Here is a 15,929-nt window from a genome sequence, read left to right as displayed (position 1 = left end):
CACCCTGTTGACTTTCATTGTATGGACAGAAAAACAAAAACATTTGGGAAGACGTTTGGAAATTAGATATTAGAAGTTTAATTTTCATTTATGGGTGAACTGTTCCTTTAAGGGGGGGGGGGGGGGGTGTCTAACGCTATTGCATGCATTCTTCCTTATTCATACCGTTAAAGAGTTGATTCTCATGATAAACATGGACAAACTTTCAAAAAAAGAGTAATTCTGTGCCGAATACACTCCTTCAGGATTTAAACTAGTTTCAGAAAGTGTTTTTCGAGTATTGCCCTGTGTGACATCATAAAGGGCTGAACTCCTTATATGGGCACTTCTCCTGGATGAACACACACACACACACACACACACACACACATCAATGAGCTTGGTTTGGGTTACGGAGCATTTGGCGGTGCTGCCGTTGCGTTTTTAGACAAGAGATCAACAATGTTACTAAAGGTGTGTGTGTGCATGTGTGTGTGAGGGAAAGATCAGCTTGTTCAGCTTCACAAATAACCCAGCGTTAAGGGAACAGTGGATGCAGTTTATGTTTCCGGTTTTCTGTGAGAGTGTGTGTGTGTGTGTGTGTGTGTGTGTGTTTGTTCCCGGAATCCGCAGGCGTGAGTGAAACTGCATAAAATGTGTTTTGTTGGCAATCAATTATATGTAAGAGCATATAATGTGAACACCAACGTATATTGTGTGTGTGTGTGTGTATGTATGTGTGTGTGTGTGTGTGTCTTTAGCTCCGCCCACTGCACGCCTCCACAGACTCGGCTGTTCTCAGAGAGAATCGGTTCAGTGTGTCCGTCTTTTATAAATATGATAAACTAAAGACTCTTGTGAGATATGAAGGATCAACACGACTCTATAGATACTCCAGATTAACATGAGACTGTGTGTGTGTGTGTGTGTGTGTGTTATGACCCTTTAACATCACTTCCCGATCCCCCGCAAAACACATTATATGCAAATAACTGAAAGATAATTTGAAGAAATTTGTATGCTACAAACTATAATTACATACAGCTATATAATTGGATCTTGTCTGACCGAAGCTCTACCGGATAACACACTCCACTGGAAAAATCCATTAGCAAGATTTGATATTGTTCATCAAAGCGTGGCAAGCGGCTGAGAGAAGATGCAATATGTTACGCATTTAAGAGTCTTTGCTTTATTACAGCACCGAATTCAGACGAATTATACAGTTAAAATGCTTCCACATGTGTGCATTCACAGTTTGTTGTGGAGACAGAGCTGAAATAGACAGATATGGAACGCATTTTAGCGAACTACAATAAGAAGCCTCTTTGAAGGGCCGTAATTAAGACCAGCCCGTGCTAATTGAATTAGCCCAAGATGCTCCTGATTACATCTCGCCCACTACAAAGAGGAAGTTGTCACTTTATATGTATTTTAAATTGCTTTAATAGAAACAAGTAACAGTCTAGCGGGAACGTCTAGTGATATTAAAAAGGCTGCATTACATGATATTCTACATCAAAAAACAAAACTATTTTCAACAAAAATGCTTTTCTTACTTAGTATTTTTGTCTTGTTTCTAGTCAAAATATATCTAAACATTCTTACATTAAGAAACATTTACTAGACAAGTACAAACTATTGTCTTGTTTTGGGGAAAAATAACTCAAAATGAAGAGAGTTTTTGCTTAAAATAAGATAAATAATCTGCCAATGGGGTGAGAAAAATAATCTTAATTCAAACAGAAAACAAGATTATTATAATTAATATTTTTCTCACCCCATTGGCAGATTATTTATCTTATTTTAAGCAAAAACTCTCTTCATTTTGAGTTATTTTCCCCAAAACAAGACAATTACTTTTGCTCGTCTAGTAAATACTTCTTGTTTTAAGAATTTTTAGATGTTTGGACTAGAAACAAGACAAAAATACTAAGAAAAGCATTTTTTGCAGTGTAAACAGTGCATGTAAATGAGCTGTGCAAACGTTCTGCTGAACATCTCTCCTGTTCCACATTAAGGGCCTGGTGTTCAAAAAGTTTCATCTGGATCAGAATGATCTGGAAATTTGGAAATCCCATGTTTTGCTTTCCAGGATCAGGTAATCCATCAAGACTTCTGTGCCGGATTTTCAAAGCAAAATTGAATTACACACTTTTATTTGATACCCAGTGTTTTACAAACAGTGATAAAAAACACTTTAAAAATTAAATATAATTTTTTTTTGATATTTACAGCTGTTTGGAGATTTGTTTTACTGTACTGTAGGCTAACAAAAGGCTTACACGGCAAAAAAAGCTTTCCTTACTTAGTATTTTAGTCTTGTTTCTAGTCTAAACATCTAAAAATTCTTACATTAAGAAACATTTATTAGACAAGTACAAATTATAGTCTTGTTTTGGGAAAAAATAACTCAAAATGAAGAGAGTTTTTGCTTAAAATAAGATAAATAATCTGCCAATGGGGTGAGGAAAATAATCTTGTTTTCTGTTTGAATTAATATTATATTTATTTATATTATTTAAGCAAAAACTCTTAATATTTAGTATTTTTTCCCCAAAACAAGACAATGACTTTTGCTTGTCTAGTAAATACTTCTTGTGCTAAGAATTTTTAAATGTTTGGACTAGAAACAAGACAAAAATACTAAGAAGGAAAAGCATTTTTTGCAGTGTGCGTGTATTACATTATACAAATGTTTTTTTTTATGAATGTAGCGCAAAGTTATACAAACCTGGAATAGGATGAGGATGAATAATAGATGACAGAAGAAAAAAAAAATTTTTTTTTTTGTGTGAACCTTTTATTTTTGGGCTCTTGCAGCCAAACGTAGGACCAAATTTTCTTTTGAAATTTCATGGTTTACAACCATGTCCAAGAATCTCAAATCCCTACCGAGTCCTTCCCACTCGACCCAAATACATATCTGCAGCATTTCTCTTCTTTTTCTGAGTTAAGCTTGACATGGTAACTAAATTAATTAATTTGTGGTGTTCAATCTTGCTATTAATAGCCGTGTGATGCATCCAATTTGCGAGTTAAGGGTGGAACACAGTCCAGGACGAAGCTTCTCATGTAGAGCCAGCCATTCAACAACACTTCACTTTCTCCCTCCATATTGCTAGTCTTTGGCATCCCTGGCTCGTATAACGGTTAATGTAACATAGTCTATTTATTGTGCATTGTTTGGCGCGTGTCGTGCATGTCAGCATGAATTCTCCCCACCCATCTGTGCTGGAAAACTCAGTGAATGGCATCTTCCTCCATGGGCCAAATACATCTTGGCCGTTGCCCGAGCGAGTGGAATAATGGAGCTGGAATTACAAAACTGTGCTGCTTCTTAATCACCTTCGTTTGGAGAACACCAGCGTAACACGAGAAAAATTTCATAAACACTGAAAATATCGCTCGGAGAGACCAAAAGTCAAGTCAAGCACCACTATTCCTATTATTACTTATATTTAAGTTACACTTCTCTTCTTATTTAGTATTTTTCTGTTTCTTTCAGTCAAAATATCGAAATATTCTTAAATCTCAAGATGCATTTACTAGATAAGTAAAATTACATGCTTGTTTTCTGTGGAAAAATATCAAAATTAAGTGAGTTTTTGCTTAAAACAGGCAAAATTATCTGCCAGTGAAGAGAAAAATCGTATTTCTGTTTCCGACGGAAACAAGATTTCAATCAGAAATAAGATTATTTTTCTCACCCCATTGGCAGATCATTTTGCCTGTTTTAAGCAAAAACTCACTTCAATTTGATATTATTTTCAACAAAACAAGAAAAAATATCTTATGTATTTTACTTATATAGTAAATGCATCTTGATTTAAGAATTGTTAGATATTTAGACTGGAAACAAGACTTAGTTACTAAGTAAGAAGAGCATTTCTTGCAGTATATTGCAAGGTTTAAAACATGAAAATACATGAACGCTTACACACAATCTTTTTTTTCCTACAAATTATTGCCAAAGAATAATATGTAGGGCGGGACTTGGTTCTATGCATCGTTTGATTGGATGTTGGGATGTGGGCGTGGCACTCAGGTGTATGCAGATGAGCGTGAGCTTAAAAACAATAAATTATTACTTCACATTACACTGCAAAAAATGCTTTTCTTACTTAGTATTTTTTGTCTTGTTTCTAGGCTAAATATCTAACAATTCATAAAACAAGAAGTATTTACTAGACAAGCAAAAGTAATTGTTATGTGAGAAAAAAGTAATGTTTTGGGTTTTTCCCAAAACATTACTTTTTTTTTCACATAACAATTAACATAACAATACCTACAATACCTACATACAATGTTTTTTTCACATAACAATACCTCAAAATGAAGAGAGTTTTTGCTTAAAATAAGATAAATAATCTGCCAGTAGGGTAAGTAAAATAATCTTAAAACAAGATTATTTTTCTCACCCCATTGGCAGATTATTTATCTTATTTTAAGCAAAAACTCTCTTCATTTTGAGTTATTTTTTCCCATAACAATACAATAATTTTTACTTGTCTAGTAAATGTTTTTTAATGTAAGAATTTTTAGATAATTAGACTAGAAACAAGACGAAAATACTGAGTAAGAAAAGCATTTTTTGCTTGCTGTGTAGGTTAAGAGGTCAAAAAAAAGAAACATGCACAAATGAATCTTTCACAAAAAGATCAATAATATGCATTTTTAATCCACTTGGGCGCACAAAAATTAGCTAATTAAAAAAAAAATGAAATGAATGTACTGTATTTTAGTTCCATAATGTTTTTTAATTAATTTTGTGTATTTTAAGGGGATTTTATGGTACTAAATTATATTTATGCTCTAGTTATAATCCATTTATTCACTTTTTGAGCAAGGACCTGAAAAATGAAATGTCCAAATGAAATGTCGTAAATCTTAAATGCTTAAAAGCACAGACTGGAGTTTGAGCTCTTTTCGAAGAATACACGTGGCAGATTATCGCGGAAGTGAAAAAAAGTTTTGAAAAGTGAACTTCTGTAAAAAGTTACAGAATTTAGTTTATTGTTATGTAAAATTCACAAAAATCCCCCCAAAAATTAATATAAAAATATATATTTTCAAAAACGTTAGTTTTTTTCTTAAACTGGAGAACAATCAAAGCCATATTTCTAAACAAGATGTGTTTCGAATTTGAGCTTGATATCTCAAAAAATGAGCTTTCAGTCTAGCTTTCCATCAGATGTAATTCGTCTCCCATTTATTTCCAATGCGCCAATTTTTGACCGTGAAAAATACGCGTGTGACCATTTCAGCTTTTCGAATCATGTCCATGATTTTTTTGTGTGTTCACACAGCAATTGCCAAAACCTGTACCAAATTTCGTACCATTCCGATGAAGTAAAAAATTTGAAAAAAACAAAACGTCACATTTTTTGGTAAAAAATATTCCTGGCTGACTTGCATTTGTCTGGACCAAACTCTAACTTATAACAAATGTACTAACTTACACATGCTCATCAAGATCCTCTTCAGACTGTTGCTCAGCCATGCCAGTAGAGGAACTGGAAGAAAGAAAAATGACAGTCAAAATCTCCAATTTTAATTGTACTGGACAGCAAGAACTATTTTTGTAGTGCATCTTTAGAAAATGTTCAAAACCCATGAAACGACCTTAAGTGATCTGACAGAGCTGCAGGATTATTAATGCATTTGCTGACAATGTCACAGATTAGCTGTGAGGTTTCCAGGACTTCGTGGGAGGAAAATTGAACAATGACTGCGTTTAGTTCCAGAACGCAGAGATGAGACGCTCTCTGTGTGGCCTACTTTTAAAATGAGGCTCAACATGTTGTGCATGACGCTTCCCATAGGAAAGAAAATTCACAAATGAGGCCTCTTAAATATCTCACTTGTTGCCTATAAACAGCAATGAGATTAAATCCAGAGAATTTCTCTGATGTTTCTCCTGAGAAAATGACAAAGTCAGAAATCTCAATATGAGCATTTCTCATTAAAAGATCTGAGCTACTTTCCACAGCTTTACCCCTCTAGAAATTGAACGTTCCCAGTACATCCCCGCTGGTGTCAAGGATATCACCTAGTAACGCTCCCAGAATGTTCCGAAGTCGGTCATGATGTGGAGTTCCTTAAATGGTTGGGGATGTTATTTGGCGAACCTTCATGGAATATTCAGGATGTTCTTGGAACGTTATGAGGACCATATTTTGTTTGGAAATTTGATGTTCCCAGATCGTTTTCAGAGCGTCCCCACTGGTGTCAAGGACGTCACCTAGTAACGTTCCCAGAATGTTCTGAGACGGTGGAACATTCAGGATGTTCTCAGAACATTTAGGGGACTTTGACAAGGAACAGTATGGAAATGGTCTGTTAACATCCTAAATGACCATAGAATAACCAGAATGGAACGTCCCTCTAAAGTCATATTAGGTGGAACGTCCCTCTAAAGTCAGGTGGAACATCCCTCTAAAGTCATATTAGGTGGAATGCCCCTCTAAAGTCAGGTGGAACGTCCCTCTAAAGTCATATTAGGTGGAACGTCCCTCTAAAGTCATATTAGGTGGAACATCCCTCTAAAGTCATATTAGGTGGAACGCCCCTCTAAAGTCAGGTGGAACGTCCCTCTAAAGTCATATTAGGTGGAACGTTATTATATGACAACAGAGGAACATGTGGGAACATTCTGTTAACGTCCCAAATATCCCAAGGGACCATAGAATAACCAAAATGGAATGTTCCACTAAAGTCATATTAGGTGGAACGTCTCTCTAAAGTCAGGTGGAACGTCCCTCTAAAGTCATATTAGGTGGAACGTCTCTCTAAAGTCATATTAGGTGGAGCGTCCCTCTAAAGTCATATTAGGTGGAACGTCCCTCTAAAGTCATATTAGGTGGAACATCCCACTAAAGTCATATTAGTTGGAACGTCCCTCTAAAGTCATATTAGGTGGAACGTCCCTCTAAAGTCATATTAGGTGGAACGTCCCTCTAAAGTCATTTTAGGTGGAACGTCCCTCTAAAGTCATATTAGGTGGAACGTCCCTCTAAAGTCGTATCGGGAACGTTATTATATGACAACAGAGGAACATGTGGGAACATTCTGTTAACGTCCCAAATATCCCAAGTGATCATAGAATAACCAAAATGGAACGTCCCTCTAAAGTCATATTAGGTGGAACATCCCACTAAAGTCATATTAGGTGGAACATCCCACTAAAGTCATTTTAGGTGGAACGTCCCTCTAAAGTCATATTAGGTGGAACATCCCACTAAAGTCATATTAGGTGGAACGTCCCTCTAAAGTCATTTTAGGTGGAACGTCCCTCTAAAGTCATATTAGGTGGAACATCCCACTAAAGTCATATTAGGTGGAACGTCCCTCTAAAGTCATTTTAGGTGGAACGTCCCTCTAAAGTCAGGTGGAACGTCCCTCTAAAGTCAGGTGGAACGTCCCACTAAAGTCATTTTAGGTGGAACGTCCCTCTAAAGTCATATTAGGTGGAACATCCCACTAAAGTCATATTATGTGGAACATCCCACTAAAGTCATATTAGGTGGACTGTCCCAATAAAGTCAGGTGGAACGTCCCTCTAAAGTCATATTAGGTGGAACGTCCCTCTAAAGTCATATTAGGTGGAACGTCCCACTAAAGTCAGGTGGAACGTCCCTCTAAAGTCATATTAGGTGGAACGTCCCTCTAAAGTCATATTAGGTGGAACGTCCCTCTAAAGTCATATTAGGTGGAACGTCCCTCTAAAGTCATATCGGGAACGTTATTATATGACAACAGAGGGACATGCGGGAACGTTCTTTTAAGGATTTTCATCACCTTCACAAAACGTTTAAGGAATGTTGCGCAAGGTAGCAAGAGTGCCTACGTGGGTACTTACACCCAAAGTATACTTGTGAACGGTTAGCAATCGACACGTGCACTAGCAAACTTCATTTTCTGAGCGAGTTTGGCCAAATTGTGACGGCTAGACGACTGGGTCAGAGCATCTCCAAAACTGCAGCTCTTGTGGGCTGTTCCCGGTCTGCAGTGGTCAGTATCTATCAAAAGTGCTCCAAGGAAGGACCAGTGGAGAACCGGCCACAGGGTCATGGGCGGCCAAGGCTCATTGATGACCGTGGGGAGCGAAGGCTGGCCCGTGGGGTCCGATCAAACAGACGAGCTACTGGAGCTCAAAAAACATGAATGCACATCCCAAACTAAACTATTCCATGTTCCCATGCACCATGATGTGAGTACACAGGGGATTCCCTGAGGGCCAGACAGGCTCTGCTGGATAATGCTTTAATAACAGGGAACACCACATACAGCGAGACTCAGACCAGCAGCGCTGTGTGTGTGTGGCTGCTGTGGTTGCTTGTTTCACAGCTCGGAGCATTTCACAGCATCTTTCACTGGCCAGCGTTTCCACTGCAGGGCTGCGATCATTGACGCATGCGATCTGCAGGACTGAGCTGTAAATGTCACATCTGTCTAAAATAGAATAGACTCTTTATCGAGTTGCATATAGAGATGAGTCACTGCCGCCCCCAACAGTGACTTTACGACAAATCGTTTTAATTTTGGTTCCGTGGCATTTGCATTTACTTTTTTTGATAGAAGTGCGCATGGGAAGCACTAAATCCACAGCAACCTTTGACTTATTTGGGGACATTTAGAGCTAGAAACTAAATTTACACAAACATAGACGCAAAAGTTTGGCCAATGCAGATTAGAAAATTTCACATTTTTGGATTTTTAATTTCAGTTTAGTTTTAGTGGAACATAATTAGTTTATATTTAGTCTAGAAAATGTTGTATAATTGTCAAGAACAGCAACTATAAAGATAAATACGTTATAACAGTTGTCTACCGCTTTAAATGTGTGAGCTTTATCAAATCTGGTGGATTCTGATTGGCTGTTTTTATCATATCAAAACTAGGGGAAAAAAGTGATTTCAGTGATATTTTCAATTAAAATGATTACTTAAAGGGATTGTTCACCCAAAAACTAAAGTTCTCCTTAAAACAACAGAAAATCCCAACATTTGGTTTTATTTTACATCTTAAATGGATCCCTTGCTTAATTGGGAGTGTTTTCCCAAAAAACTGATTATCGATTAATTCGCAAAATCTCCTTTTTCTTTTAGACAGTGAAAATATTTTTTCATTGCTTAAGTGGTAACAAACCTCGGTCCTCAAGAGCGGCGATAGAGTTTCCTTCACATGCATGTGCCATTAAACTTGGCACATTGTTATACAGGTTTCCACTGTAAATAGGACTCTCAAAATGTCGCTCTGCCATGGTAGTTGACCTGCAAAAGGAGAAACAAAACTGACTGCAGAAAAAGATTGTAGTGTGCCTTACATACTTCGAAACACACCAGAGAAGAGGAGTAATCCAGACACATTTCTGCTGTCTCCTGGCTTATGGTACAAACTTCCATTGATAATTCTATCCTGCTAAAGCATCTATGCAAAAACAGCAGAAGGTCTTCCCCTAACTGGGCCTTTTAAAAGTTCATCTGTCACATCTATTAGAATGAATGAGGTGAAAAATGTCCTCTAACAGCAGTCTGCAGACATGCGTTTGGACATACTTGACACCTGAGACCAATTTCCACCTTCTATTGGACGAGGCATCTCAATGCAGCTCTGCCAGAGCCGAGTCAGTCTGTTAGCGAGGAACATTAACAACATTCGGAGATACAGCTACTGAAGTCTGCATACAGTACCTGATAGACATCAAAATGATTATTTTTTGGCTCTACTAGAGCAGTTGTCTGGCTATCACCAGACCAAGCTCAATCTTTTAAGATTGAACATTGGTCTGGGGAGTCTGTTCTGTATTTTCTACTGCACAAGAGGCGTGATCATCGGGCATAGTTCAAATGACTCTGTACGAGATTGGATAGTCCTTCAACCAATCAGACCACAAGAGGCGTGATCAACAGGCATAGTTCAAATGACTCTGTACACGATTGGATAGTCCTTCAACAAATCAGACCACAAGAGGCGTGATCAACAGGCATAGTTCAAATGACTCTGTACACGATTGGATAGTCCTTCAACAAATCAGACCACAAGAGGCGTGATCAACAGGCATAGTTCAAATGACTCTGTACACGATTGGATAGTCCTTCAACAAATCAGACCACAAGAGGCGTGATCAACAGGCATAGTTCAAATGACTCTGTACGAGATTGGATAGTCCTTCAACCAATCAGACCTCAAGAGGCGTGATCAACGGGCATAGTTCAAATGACTCTGTACACGATTGGATAGTCCTTCAACCAATCAGACCACAAGAGGCGTGATCAACAGGCATAGTTCAAATGACTCTGTAAACCTGAAGCATAGCCTATATTTAATAAGATTAGGGGGGAAATGCCCTTTATAAAAGGTAAAAATATCACAAATTTGAAATGATTAAATAAAAAAATTAAAATTCACAAATATGCAGATTTCAATATGTCAAAGCTGATTGAACACTGGTGAGAATATTACTTCAGAATAAATGATAGTTACAACACACACAAAATATAAAAAATACTTTTTTCCGGACAAGCACATTTTTTACTCGGACAAGTGAATGAACGATTTACTTACGAAGGACACGCAAATTAACATGCCCTGTCAAGCCCTGGAAGCCCCGCCTTCTGAGAAGCACGTTATGCTCTGATTGGTCGGCTGGAGCAGTGTGTTGTGATTGGTGTTATCATAACCGGCAGTTTCAACACACGATTAACTAACTCAACCAGGCCCCACTCCTTTATTCTGATATTAATTATTATAATGAGGAATATTGTGTTGTGTCTGTTCCCGGAAGAAAACTCAAGACTACAATGGAGTTCAGAAACACTGACACTCATACAGAGAAGAACTCAGCAACATCAAACACTAAAGACAGATGAACAAAGCAGAATATGTCCTCCTTAATGCAATATATAACATGTTGCTGAAATGCAGCCATATTTAAACAAGTTATATGTTACGATGCAATTGTTCAAATCTGATGTGAAGGGCTCCGTAGGAATTAATTGCACTGTACAAATTTCAGCATAAACACATCAGGGTCACGCACGCATAAGGGTGTCAAAGCGTTACTCGAACCATAACCCACTCTCTCCTGTCTGTCTGTCTCTCTAATGCTCCAACCCTTGATTACGCTAAACCTCAGCCATCACCACAAATGCCCTGCGCTCTGCCAACAAACACAGGCTAGAGTTCTGTCAGTCTGGGCCTTATTTTGGCCCTACTTTAAACTCTGTGATGAGGGCGGGATTCCGTGCGGCCGTGCTGATGTCATGGGCTTGCGTTTGGACCGGACTCAGACCTCTGATGGACCAATGCGGGGGAACGACAGGGCTAAAAAAGGCATGGTTACACACAAGCTCAGGATAGAGTAGGAGAGATCTGAATGTAGTGTGTGTAAATGTGGGCTCATGTTGGTCACACTGATTCTAAAATGCCAGTGGAGATGCATCATCTGTCGTGTTTTTCCCAGACGTCTACCCTCAATATCAACCAAGTAAAATGTCCTTATTTAAGTGTGATTATATTTATTATTTTTTATTTATTATATTTAAATATTTATTTAATAATTCTAATCAAAAATATGCACATTACCAGAATGCAAAAATATATATAGCCCATATATTTTAATCAAATAAATTCCATGACATGATCATTAAATTAAAATCACAATTAACTGCATGAAAATATTTGCTGAGAAAAGTTCCTATTTGACAATTATTGTGGCATTGAATAAAACTGAATTAAAAATAGTGGCGTTTCTCATGATCTCCAGTCACCATGCCTGTCACCACAGCAGACTACATCTCCCATAATCTTCCCTGACTACCACCTGCGCTAAGGAATTCCTGGAGCTGGCTTTAACTGTGTACTTGGAGGATGATTTGCTCATGGAGGTGTATCATGAAGGTTTGGATGAATCTTTATACTCCAAGTTGCCTTGGGATGTGAATAACTACATTAGAGCAATATATTCTCTACACCTTTCTGTTTAGCTTGGCCACCTCTGAAAGACTGCTTCTTCCTGTGATTCCCGAGTCCATTTCAGTGAAGACCGCTCCAGTCCAAGCCAAATCAGAATCCTCCCCAGAGTTCCAACCAAACTCCAGAGTCCACCCTAGAGTTCCGCCCTTACTCCTGAATCCTCCCCACAGTGCCGCCCTAACTCCTGAATCCTCCCCAGAGTGCCGCCCAAACTCCTGAATCCTCCCCAGAATTCCGCCCTAACTCCTGAATCCTTCCCACAGTGCCGCCCTAACTCCTGAATCCTTCTCAGAGTTCCGCCCTAACTCCTGAATCCTCCCCAGAGTGCCACCTTAACTCCTGAATCCACCCCAGAGTTCCACCCAAACTCCTGAATCCACCCCAGAGTTCCACCCAAACTCCTGAATCCATCCCAGAGTTCCACCCAAACTCCTGAATCCTCCCCAGAGTGCCGCCTTAACTCCTGAATCCACCCCAGAGTTCCACCCAAACTCCTGAATCCTCCCCAGAGTTCCACCCTAACTCCTGAATCCTCCCCAGAGTGCTGCCTTAACTCCTGAATCCACCCCAGAGTTCCACCCAAACTCCTGAATCCTCCCCAGAGTTCCACCCTAACTCCTGAATCCTCCCCAGAGTTCAACTCAAACTCCTGAATCCTCCCCAGAGTTCCGCCCTAACTCCTGAATCCTTCCCAGAGTGCCGCCTAAGCTTCTAAATCCTTCGCAGAGTGCCGCTAAAACTTCTGAATCCCCCCCAGAGTTCCGCCCTAACTCCTGAATCCACCCCAGAGTTCCACCCAAACTCCTGAATCCTCCCCAGAGTTCCACCCTAACTCCTGAATCCTCCCCAGAGTTCAACTCAAACTCCTGAATCCTCCCCAGAGTTCTGCCCTAACTCCTGAATCCTTCCCAGAGTGCCGCCTAAGCTTCTAAATCCTTCGCAGAGTGCCGCTAAAACTTCTGAATCCCCCCCAGAGTTCCGCCCTAACTCCTGAATCCTTCCCAGAGTGCCGCCTAAGCTTCTGAATCCTTCCCAGAGTGCCGCCCAAACTCCTGAATCCTCCCCAGAGTTCCGCCCTAACTCCTGAATCCTCCCAAGAGTTCCGCCCAAACTCCTGAATCCTCCCCAGAGTTCCGCCCTAACTCCAGAATCCTCCCTAGAGTTCCGCCCAAACTCCTGAATCCACCCCAGAGTTCCGCCCTAACTCCTGAATCCTTCCCAGAGTGCCGCCTAAGCTTCTGAATCCTTCCCAGAGTGCCGCCCAAACTCCTAAATCCTCCCCAGAGTTCCACCCTAACTCCAGAATCCTCCCTAGAGTTCTGCCCAAACTCCTGAATCCTCCCCAGAGTTCCGCCCTAACTCCAGAATCCTCCCTAGAGTTCCGCCCTAACTCCTGAATCCTCCCCAGAGTTTTGCCCAAACTCCTGAATCCTCCCAAGAGTTCCGCCCTAACTCCTGATACCACCCTAGAGTTCCACCCAAACTCCTGAATCCTCCCCACAGTGCCGCCCAAACTCCTGAATCCTCCCTAGAGTTCCACCCAAACTCCTGAATCCACCCCAGAGTTCCACCCAAACTCCTGAATCCTCCCCAGAGTTCCACCCAAACTCCTGAATCCTCCCCAGAGTTCCACCCAAACTCCTGAATCCTCCCCAGTGTTCCGCCCAAACTCCTGAATCCTCCCCAGAGTTCCGCCCAAACTCCTGAGTCCACCCCAGAGTTCCGCCCAAACTCCTGAATCTTCCCCAGAGTTCCACCCAAACTCCTGAATCCTCCCCAGAGTTCCACCCTAACTCCTGAATCCTCCCCAGAGTTCAACTCAAACTCCTGAATCCATCCCAGAGTTCCGCCCAAACTCCTGAATCCACCCCAGAGTTCCACCCAAACTCCTGAATCCACCCCAGAGTTCGGATTAAACTCCTGAATTCGACCCAGAGTTCGGATTAAACTCCTGAATTCGACCCAGAGTTCCACCCAAACTTCTGAAACCACCCCATAGTTCCCCCTAAACTCCTGAATTCGACCCAGAGTTCCACCCAAACTCCTGAATCCTCTCCAGAGTTCCACCCAAACTCCAGAATCCTTCCTAGAGTTCCACCCAAACTCCTGAATCCTCCCCAGAGTGCCGCCTAAACTCCTGAATCCACCCTAGAGTTCCACCCAAACTCCTGAATCCTCCCCAGAGTGCCGCCTTAACTCCTGAATCCACCCCAGAGTTCCACCCAAACTCCTGAATCCACCCCAGAGTTCCACCCAAACTCCTGAATCCACCCCAGAGTTCCACCCAAACTCCTGAATCCACCCAGAGTTCCACCCAAACTCCTGAATCCTCCCCAGAGTGCCGCCTTAACTCCTGAATCCACCCCAGAGTTCCACCCAAACTCCTGAATCCACCCCAGAGTTCCGCCCAAACTTCTGAATCCACCCCAGAGTTCCGCCCAAACTCCTGAATCCTCCCCAGAGTTCCACCAAAACTTCTGAATCCACCCCAGAGTTCCCCTTAAACTCCTGAATTTGACCCAGAGTTCCACCCAAACTTCTGAATTCACCCGAGTTCCGCCCAAACTCCTGAATCCTCCCCAGAGTTCCACCCAAACTTCTGAATCCACCCAAGTTCCGCCCAAACTCCTGAATCCTCCCCAGAGTTCCACCCAAACTTCTGAATCCACCCGAGTTACGCCCCAAACTCCTGAATCCTCCCCAGAGTTCCACCCAAACTTCTGAATCCACCCAAGAGTTCTGCCCAAACTCCTGAATTCGACCCAGAGTTCCACCCAAACTTCTGAATCCACCCCAGAGTTCTGCCCAAACTCCTGAATTCGACCCAGAGTTCCACCCAAACTTCTGAATCCACCCCAGAGTTCCACCCAAACTCCTGAATCCTCCCCAGAGTTCCGCCCAAATTCCTGAGTCCACCGAGGTGGCCATTACTGACACCTGTATTCCAAGTCCCCTTGTTGTCACCTTGTCACCGCAGCACACTGCATCTCCCCTAATCCTCTCTGGCTACCACCTGTGCACACTCAGCAATCCCCACACCTGTCTGCCAACCTTCTCATCAGCTCTCCAAAAAAGCCATCTCCACATACACACCTTGTCTGGTCTCGTTTACGACTAGGACTGCTAAGACATTTGGTGTGTTACTTACATACCTTTGTGTGATTCTCTGTGCTCCAACTCCTGAGTTCTCCAGTTCCTGGTATCCTGGGCCATCTGCTTTTGGCAAGACCTGTAAGACAAGAGACACTGTTCCCAATTCACTGAGATCAAAAGGGTGTGTGTGGTTCAACTTAATCATGATGGACTCTCCATTCTGGTTGTTTGTATGCAATTGCGGCATCATCCTGTCATTCTACCCCATTGTCAATAAACAGTTGCTTACTCCCAAGTCTCTGTTCCCTAACAGCTTTAGAAGTTAAGACTTATTTCCATAAATGAGAAGATTTTATGGTAACACTTTACAATAAGGTCTAATCTGTGACCTAAGCTGATATGAACACAATTTGAGTATTAATTATTTGTATTACCTAATGTTAAAAAAGATTAAAACATTATGTATTGCTCATTGTTAATGTGTTAGATAATGGCACCTTATTGTATAGTGCTAAAACAAAATTTGCATTGTGACTTTATAACGATTAAGCATTAGGGAAATTATGCACACAAAATAAATTCAGTAAAAGTTCTAATAACACCAGTGGTTAATTCTCTCCGTTTGAGGCTCACTGCATGTGTTTATTGGGTCTCAGTAAAAGTGACCAAGCAAACCATCCCCTGTGTAGGTGTGTTTATTTTTGTGCGTGTGGTTTGTGTGTGTGTATTTGTTTGGGTGTCATGAGTGTCTGCTTCAAGACTGTGACTGATGGTTTGAAACCAATATATTTTAATTATACCGCAGATGAAAAACATCTGATTGAATACAGCAGGTTTTTCTCTTTCAGTGTGTGGTTAAATCGGTAATAGTCCTTATT

General features: G+C 40.8%; 1 protein-coding gene across 11 annotated transcripts in view; it reads right to left on the bottom strand.

The window, feature by feature from the left end:
• The window catches only part of pthlha (parathyroid hormone-like hormone a), a 235,193-nt gene that overhangs the window by 49,791 nt on the left and 169,473 nt on the right, over nucleotides 1–15,929 (bottom strand). For 8 of the 11 annotated variants that reach the window (XM_067428459.1, XM_067428460.1, XM_067428461.1 and 5 more), the window contains 3 exons: nucleotides 15,111–15,187; nucleotides 9,130–9,254; nucleotides 5,442–5,495 (listed from right to left, as the gene is read on the bottom strand). The exons of 1 other annotated variant lie outside the window; for it this stretch is intronic. The gene's annotated coding sequence lies outside the window, so the exon portion shown is untranslated. The remainder of the gene's footprint in view (nucleotides 1–5,441; nucleotides 5,496–9,129; nucleotides 9,255–15,110; nucleotides 15,188–15,929) is intronic. 2 more of the 11 variants (XM_067428465.1, XM_067428466.1) reach the window with 1 other exon arrangement.

Source organism: Pseudorasbora parva, chromosome 20 (assembly GCF_024679245.1).
Source record: "Pseudorasbora parva isolate DD20220531a chromosome 20, ASM2467924v1, whole genome shotgun sequence".
Classification (NCBI taxonomy): Eukaryota; Metazoa; Chordata; class Actinopteri; order Cypriniformes; family Gobionidae; genus Pseudorasbora; species Pseudorasbora parva.
The sequence above is the reverse complement of the archived record's forward strand: the minus strand, read 5'-3'. Positions and strand labels throughout refer to the sequence as shown.